Below are 8,625 nucleotides of genomic sequence, written 5' to 3' on the forward strand. Positions count from 1 at the left end.
AGCACCAACAGGGACACGCTTCCCCTGTCGATGCCCAGACGGAGATCATCGACCAAGGCGACCATGGCCGTCTCAACCCCGTGACCCGCCCGGAAGCCAGTTTGAAATGGGTCCAGATAATCAGTTTCATCCAAGACCATCTGAAGCTGGATCGCAACCGCCCTCTCGATCACCTTACCCAAGAATAGCAGCAGCGAGACTGGCCGATAATTATTGTGTACCAGGGGGTCGAGGGAGGGCTTTTTTAATATAGGTTTTACAATGGCCGATTTTAATTCTGATGGATATTGCCCTTCCCTCAAAGATGTGTTAATGATCCGGCGTAACAATAAAGTTACCGCCGGTCCCCCCTGGGTCGCTTATGCGAGAGGTTTTATCCGCAAAAAAGTCATTAAATTGGTCACAGCACGCCTTAGAAGGTTCAAGGATCTGGTTCAGGGCGGGAGGGAGCTGAGTTAGCTCCCTGACCACTCTGAACAACTCTGCTGGACGTGACTCTGCGGACGCAATACGAGCACCATAGAACGGGAAGTAAATAACAGCTTCAGAACAAGCCATTATTACCTTAATGTTGGTTGATAGCCTGATATTCAAGCAACTAACAAATGTTCTGATTTACACAAAACCCGAGCCCTAATAAAGTTCCTGAATTTTTTGTTCATGCTAGAACGCGGACCGTGGGGCCCATGCAGCCACAATGTTGGAGTTCCATCTCCTCAGGGCTCCAGGCTGATTCATCTTCCCATCCTTTGTGGTCGGTCCCCAAATAGTAACCAGCTTGTTTGGGCAATTGGCGAACTGTACTGAGAGCGTGCTTATTCACTATTAAGCCGTATAGAAGTAAACTGTTAAAGTGCATTGCACAATGTTCCTCCATATTTCAACTTTTTAGTATAGACTATTGGCTATATTATTTGTCTTGTCCTTATTTTTATGCCAGAAGCCTGCTTTTCCCCCCTAGGTGCGGACCTTCCTCTGTATCTTTCAAGTTTGTCAAAGCAGACTACTTGTTAACCTGTTTTCCTCAAAGCAAAAGTTCTGTATTTGTGAAGTCTGAGCAGGGACACGAGTGAGTGAGACCAAGCAGCTTTATTTCACATATTTATATCTATAAATTGTTGTATTGATATCAAGTCAGCTTCGCCGTCCTGGTACCCCCTATGACTGAGATACGTTCAAGACCCAAGTCATCAACTGCTTGCTCAGGTCCTTGGAAACTCAGTTCTGTGGCTTCCTTGCTCATATGTAACAATCCCACGCCCTATTTATTTCGGTTGTAACAAGGTTTAGTACAAATAAAAACAAAAAGCAAAATTGCCCATGCACCTAATGGACTGCCCAAATTAGAGGCCCACTTGTCAATGAATGAATACCTACGAATGTCCATCCTGCCACTGTAGCTGCTCCATGCCAAGTATAGCATATTTCTACATTCTCTTTCTTTTTACATGTCTAGCTTCTCATATTCTGTTCTCACATTCCATTTTCCATACTATACAGGAGCCACACCCTGTTGCACTCGTGAGCAGGACGTTGATAGCAGAATAACTTGGCAGGTCCTCTCATCACAGGGTCACCTCGTTGAAGTCCGCTTGATGACAACTAACACTGACATTGCTGCATCCACACTGTAGAAACAATCTGCGTTGACCCACTTCCCTTAACTGCCAGGCCGCATACTAGGATTCTGGGAACTCGCCCTGGGCCACAACAAACTCAGTTCCCCAGATTCCATACTTGAGCCATGGCAGTTAAAGTGGTGTCAAACTGAATTGTCTTCTCCAGTGCAGATGCAGCCACGAGTATCAAAAGTGTGCCAGCAGGGACGCCACATTCCACCTTGACATTCTCAAGGCCCTGTTGTTTGCTGATGGTGGTGTAACAGATTGAACTCGATGCGTGTATTTGACAAATTCTTTTATGCCATTTGCTTTATCTATCCATGATTGCCCCCCACTTGAAATTGCAAGCTAAAAGTTACCAGACCCTGCCCAAATGTACTCCCCTCTGGAAAGCCCACAATAAAAGTTGAAACCTTGTGTTTGGAATCTCAGTATTGTTAACTTAGTCCAAACACAACGCAGAAACAACTCCATTTCGAACCTTTAGCTTGCCCTGGCCAAGCCAGCAAATTCTAGAAGTGTAGTTTTGTGAGACTTGGCTTTCTCTGTCAGAGAGCTCTGGTGCACAATAAACTAAATTCCCAGATCCCTAGCTCTCGAACCAAGGTAATTAAATGGTCTCAAGTGGATTATTTCTGCAGTGTGTTTGATCTTACTTGTAGCTCTAGGCCAGTGGTTCCCAACCTTCCTAAGCCGCCACCCTTTAATACGTTCCCATGTTGTAGTGACCCAAACCCATCAAATCTTTTCATTGCTACTCCAACTGAATAATACTGTTTTCCAGTGGTCTTAGCGACCCCCCGAACGGGTCATCAACCCCCCAAAGGGGCCCCGACCCACAGGTTGGAACCACTGCTCTAGGCGATATCTATAACCATGAATAACGATTTTCTTCACAAAAGCCCCTAATCTCACACTCCCTCAATGAATGACGGAGAAGCCAACATACAGATTGCATACTTTGTGGTGGCCCTCTCTCGTGTTTTAAAAGAATTGTGATAAATACGAACAGAAGGAGATCATGGTGACTGAGAATAACCAAGACAGTCACCAAAGGGAGCTAAATAAATGATAGACAAGAATTAGGAACTATAGTATGTTGAGTACAAAAGATTACACACTCTTTTTTTTTTCACCTTCTTTTTTCACTTTATTGCAAGTATTTTATTATTAAATTATCATATACCCTGCATTCTAGCCTTCACCCTCTCTCGTCCCAGCCAGCCCATCCCATTTCTCCCCAGACCCAGCCAGACAAACACCACTTAATTGTTTTTTGCTTTTATTCCTAGTTGACGTTTATCGTTTTGTGCCTCATTCCAGGATCTTCAAGATCGCCCCCTTTACATTCTTTCCTCTTCTGTAGGAACGCAAGATCATGAAGATACCGTGTCCATTCACCTTACTTCAGGCTCTGCAAACCCTTGTCAACCCTTCCCCAGTGACAGATGGCATGAATTGTGTGGAGTTCTCACTAGAACTGGACAGTAAAGTAGGAAGTTGAAAGCAAGCTTTCAGGAATATAAGTAGGAATTCTTTTTGTAACCTAAATGATTACAGGAGGATAAGAAAGGCAGTTATGTTTCATAATTGAGCTGAGCTGAACTTTGAAAACATGTTGATTAGAAATATCTTTAGTTAGATCTCAAGAGTCCTTCTATCCAAGGAGGGAATATTCTGTTAACGATTACTCCTTTTATGTATAAGAATTTTTTCAAACTTCTCCTCATTCTCCAACCCTCGCATCATATCCCACAGTGTTGCGAAAGATATCCAACTTTCAGAGCTGATAAAGAGAACACGGAGCTGAGGGGAGCTGAAACATGAAGGATCCATTCTGTGAGCACAAACTCTGGATCAGCGTTTTGCTTGCAATAGGGAACATGTATGGGAGCAGTGTCATGTAATGTTTGGGGCATTGGACTATGACTCCAGAGACCAGGAGTCAATTCCCCCTCAACCATGGAAACCTACTGGTTGACCTTGGGCCAAATACATTCTTTCAGCTTCTGAGGAGGCAAAGACAAGCCCCCTATGAACAAATCTGCCAATAAAACCCCATGATAGTTCACCTTATTGTCGCCATAGTCAAAACACTTGACGGCACCACAACAGCAAGAACTAGGGATGTGTGCAACAACCATGTATTGGAGTATGTATGTTAATTATGTACAGTTGATCATGTAAACAATAGTAATATATTTCCTACTTGACAGCCTTATAGCTTGGCTTGAAATTCTAATTGTCAAGCTTTGGTTTGTGAATAGTTTGCAAATCAGAATGAGAATCATGGTTATGGTCATTTTCTGCTCTGTAAGCTACTTCACCATGGTTATTTGGCATAAACGTATGAAGTGTGCACTGAGATGGTGTGGAAACTTTTGTACTGTGAAAGCTCAACCACACTTGGTGTGATGTCGTCATTGATCTTATATTATCATCTTCCATTCATGTGTAATAAGAAAACAGTTGTCAGGAGTGCTTCCATTTGTTTTCCTGTGGAATACGCTGATCAAATCAAGAAATCTTTCTGTTTTCTCTATTTGTGGTAGAATATGGTAGAAATGAGTAACTTTGAAGGGAACACAAGCAAAAAGAAGGCAGAACTCTGAAGAAAACTCTTTTGTGAACAAGATGGCACACTTTTCTCAAAAACAAGGAATATGAACCACAGAAGGGAATTTGGGTGTGTGAAGGAAATAACATTTCAAAGTATAAAAGGATGTACAGGACTTCTTCCAGAAGAATATATAATTGAGAAATACAAGCCATTTCGCTTCCAGGGGAAATGCAATACTTTATTTTGGATGCAGTGGCTAAGTCCACATGGGTCAGAATACTCGGAGAGCAGCACAGTATTCTGGCCCTAAAGCTGCCCCAATTCCCCCTTTACCTGGGCATCCAGAGCAATGCGCACTCCACTGTGCTTCAATGGCATGAGTCACTCCCTCTGAAGTCAGAACAAGGCACCCAGCTACAGTCACATGCCTGGTGTGTCATTCTGACCTCAGAGAAAATGACTTATGGCAGAGGCAGCAGCACTGGGGCATACAGCAGGACGAAAATGGAAATGGCCACAGGCGTCACTCTAGAGGTTCCAGATTTACTGGGAAGATCCAAAACAAAAGGTTTTTAAAATCCATTGTAAGGGTGGTATACTGCAGGTTCAGTGCTGAACTGGCCTACATCATCCAGACAGTTTGTACCAGAGTCAGGAATTGGGTCCTGCATCTTCTGTACAGATCAACTTGAGGACAGGGGATGACATGTTATTTGGCCCATGCAAACAGAGCCAATGAAGAAATATACAGAAACAGGAAGCACTTCATGTATGGAATAGTTTGCCACTGTTACCTCCAGATTAAACCAAGTAAATGTTGGCATATCACGAATGAAGTATTCTATGAGGTAGTGAATGTTTTGCTGCGTAATGTATGTACCTTTGTAAATCAGCCTTTGGTAAGGTGTGAGTACAAAATTTTCCTTCATTGGCTGTAATGGCACTTTTCATCGATTTCCTGCCTTTTCAATTGTTTGTTGTAACATACTCAGAGCCAGAGTAGGTTTTTCAGGATTATGCAATTACCTTCTTCTCAACTTCATCGTGAGAAGCCAGCCGTTTGGGTGTATGACTACTTGCCTACACACAATATGCTAGTTCCCATCACCCATTTTGAGTGGCAGGAGAATCTAATTTTGCTTGCTACTGAGTATTGTTTCAATTGCTGGTTGGATTAGAAAAATAGGTGTGCCTAACATCAGTGTCAGATACCTGTGCAAACTGGTGGAGGCAATACTCTTCCATTTAGTATTACATATATTCAATGCTGAATGAAAGGTCATAATATTCCGATATGAATTGCAATGAGAAGTAATACTATGACAGTAGGTAGCTATAATCTAACTTGCCTGCACTTGGCATTGGAGCAATGAAATATACATACGTTAGCTAAACGAGCCATGTTCAACTTCAGCTCATATACTCAAATTTGAAAAACACGTTATGAAATAAGGTGTTCAATATATTCAACATTATTCTGATCTTGCTTTATAAAAGTATTTTCTGTTTGTCAGCACTGTAAATGAAGGCTACGTAGACACAATTACCAGAGAAGAATGAGAACAATCACCAGATCGCCATGCCAGAAGTTATGCCGCCCACCAAATGACTTTGCCTTTGTGTCAGGTTATGTGCGCCTTTTCAGATATATTTGTGAAAGAAAATCTTTTCTCAAATTGAAACTACATTGCCTTTTGAAGCCTTGTCTTACATGTAAAGTATAACTGTTCTAGACTTGGAGAATACCATAATTTTCTGTTCTTTTGTACAAATGGATCCTGTATTACAGTTCTTAAAATACATGATAAAATCAAAATATGCACAATAAATACTTCAAATTCTGAAATTCCTTGACATTTAACCATGATCTCTTCATAAAATTACAGATGCCTATTACTGTTAGGACAAAATTTGAACTGTAATGGCTAATTAAATATCTTCTAGCCTTTTAATTCTACAAGAGTGACTTTATTGAGTGGTTAGGTCCAGAACACACTGCAGAAAATAATCCAGTTTAGGTCGCTTTAACTGTCCTGGCTCATGCTAGGGAATCTTGGGAATTGTGTTTATTGTGCACCAGAGCTCTCTGACATAAAAGGCCTAAATGTTCTCAAAACTGTAGTTCCTTAAGTTATAAATAAAATAAATAAAGTTTTTATTTTATCCCGCCTCCTTCCAAGATCAGGGGGCTCACAACATATATTAAAACCGAGTGGTACAGTACAATAAAAGCATCAAACAACTAATACACATAAATACAAGCTAAAAGCCCCATTAGCCCAAACCTCTTGGCCACGGAAGAAGAGGAGCCCACAGGATTTACTCGGGGAATGCTTGTTGGAACGAAAGGTTTTTAAATCCTTTCTGAATTGGGCCAGGGAGGTTGATGAGCGGAGCTCAGTGGCAGCGTATTCCAAGGGCCGGGGCGGGCGATGGGAATGTCCTCTTCATGGTGGAGGAAAGCCTAGCCCCAGGCACCTTCAGTAGTTGCTGCCCAGATGTTCTGAGGGTGCGGACGGATATACGGGGAGAGGCGGTCCTTCCGGAATCCTGGGCCCCAAGCCATTTAGGGTTATAGGTATCACCACGCCTTATATTGAGCCCAGAAGCGGATGGGCAGCCAATGGGATCTTTCAGCACAGGTGTTATATGGGTGGCCCTGGAACACCCAGTGACCAGGCCTGGCTGCCATGTTCTGCACCATTTGAAGCTTCTGGGTTTTGTATAGGGTTGCCCCATGTAGGTACCTTGCAGAAATCCAGTCTCGAGGTTACCAGAGCATGTACAACAGTTTCTAGGTCCCTCTGGGGCAGGTATGGACGAGCTGCCTGCGAATAAGCCGAAGCTGATGTGACAGTGCTCTTGACCGTCGCATTCACCTGAGCAGTCAGGTGAAGCGACGAGTCAAGAAGCACCCCCAGACTGCGTACGGAGTCCTTCACCGGGAGCGTGACCCCATTCAGGACAGGTGGAACCATCGCCATTCCTGGACCAGGGACCTATCACAAGACCTCCGTTTTCTCTGGATCAGCTTGCGCGGTTTTTCCTCATCCAGCCCATTACTGACTCTAGACAGGCCTCGAGAGGAGAGACGCCATCCTCAGTCACTGCATCAGTCGGAACATAGAGAAAATAATTTGGGTGTCATCAGCGTACTGATAACCCCGCGCCCCATGTCTCCGGATGATCTCTCCCAGCGGTTTCATGTAATGTTAAATAGCATGGGAGACAGAATGGCTCCTTGAGGGACCCCGGTTTAAGGGGCCTCTCGTCGGAGCACACGTCTCCCACTGCACCATCTGGGACCTCCCAGAGAGGTAGGACCGGAACCACTGGAGCGCAGTGCCCCGATTCCCACCTCTGCCAGACGCCCCAGAAGGATACCATGGTCTATGGTATCGAAAGCCCCTGAGATGTCCAATGCACCAACAGGGACACGCTTCCCCTGTCGATGCCCAGACGGAGTCCTCGACCAAGGCGCCATGCCGTCTCAACCCCGTGACCCGCCCGGAAGCCAGTTTGAAATGGGTCCAGATATCAGTTTATTCCAAGACCGTCTGGCTGGATCGCAACCGCCCTCTCGATCACCTTACCCAAGAATGGCAGCAGCGACGAGGCCGATAATTATTGTGTACCAGGGGGTCGAGGGAGGCTTTTTTAATATAGGTTTTACAATGGCCGATTTAATTCTGATGGAATGCCCTTCCCTCAAAGCTGTATTAATAATCCGGGTAACAATAAGTTACCGCCGGTCCCCCCTGGCCGCTAGCCACGAGGGGACAGGGATCGAGAGAGCAGGTTGTCTTCCGAACACTTCCGAGGATCTTGCCACCCGTCCTCGGTCTCCCGACTCAACCGATCCAGTTTAATAGGTCCACGGAGGCTCTGGATACTCTACTCTAGGTTCTGCTGAATGTCCAGCATTAAGACCTTCGCTTATACGAGGGTTTTATCCGCAAAAAAGTCATTAAATTGGGTACCAGCCAGGCCTTAGAAGGTTCAAGATCTGGTTCAGGGCGGGGAGGGAGCTGAGTTAGCTCCCTGACCACTTAACAACTCGCTGCTGGACGTGACTCTGCGGACACAATACGAGCACCATAGAACGAATTCTTTGCTGCTCTATTGCCTTTCCGTAGTCCTCTAACAATTGGTCTAGGAGAGCCTTGTCGTCTAAGCAAAGGTGTTTCCGCCAACGGTACTCTAGCCGTCACAGTTCCCGCTTCCTTGCCGGAGGTCTTCCGTATGTACCAGGGCTTACACTTGGAAGCAGGCCTGAGAGGGCGCTTGGGAGCGATGCTGTATATGCCCTAGAGCGACCGTATTCCAGATACCGGTGAGGGCATCAACAGAATCGCCGTCACTTCCAACATGTGCCCCTCTAGGCTTTTGGAACCTTTTAGGTTCCATCACCTCTCGGTGGCCATCCTATAGGCCACCACCCCC

At 44.8% G+C, this 8,625-nt stretch overlaps 1 protein-coding gene across 7 annotated transcripts in view; it reads left to right on the plus strand.

The window, feature by feature from the left end:
• Positions 1 to 8,625, plus strand: part of LIMCH1 (LIM and calponin homology domains 1) — a 258,524-nt gene that overhangs the window by 232,158 nt on the left and 17,741 nt on the right. The gene's annotated exons all lie outside the window — the stretch shown is intronic.

Source organism: Sceloporus undulatus, chromosome 5 (assembly GCF_019175285.1).
Source record: "Sceloporus undulatus isolate JIND9_A2432 ecotype Alabama chromosome 5, SceUnd_v1.1, whole genome shotgun sequence".
Taxonomy (NCBI): Eukaryota; Metazoa; Chordata; class Lepidosauria; order Squamata; family Phrynosomatidae; genus Sceloporus; species Sceloporus undulatus.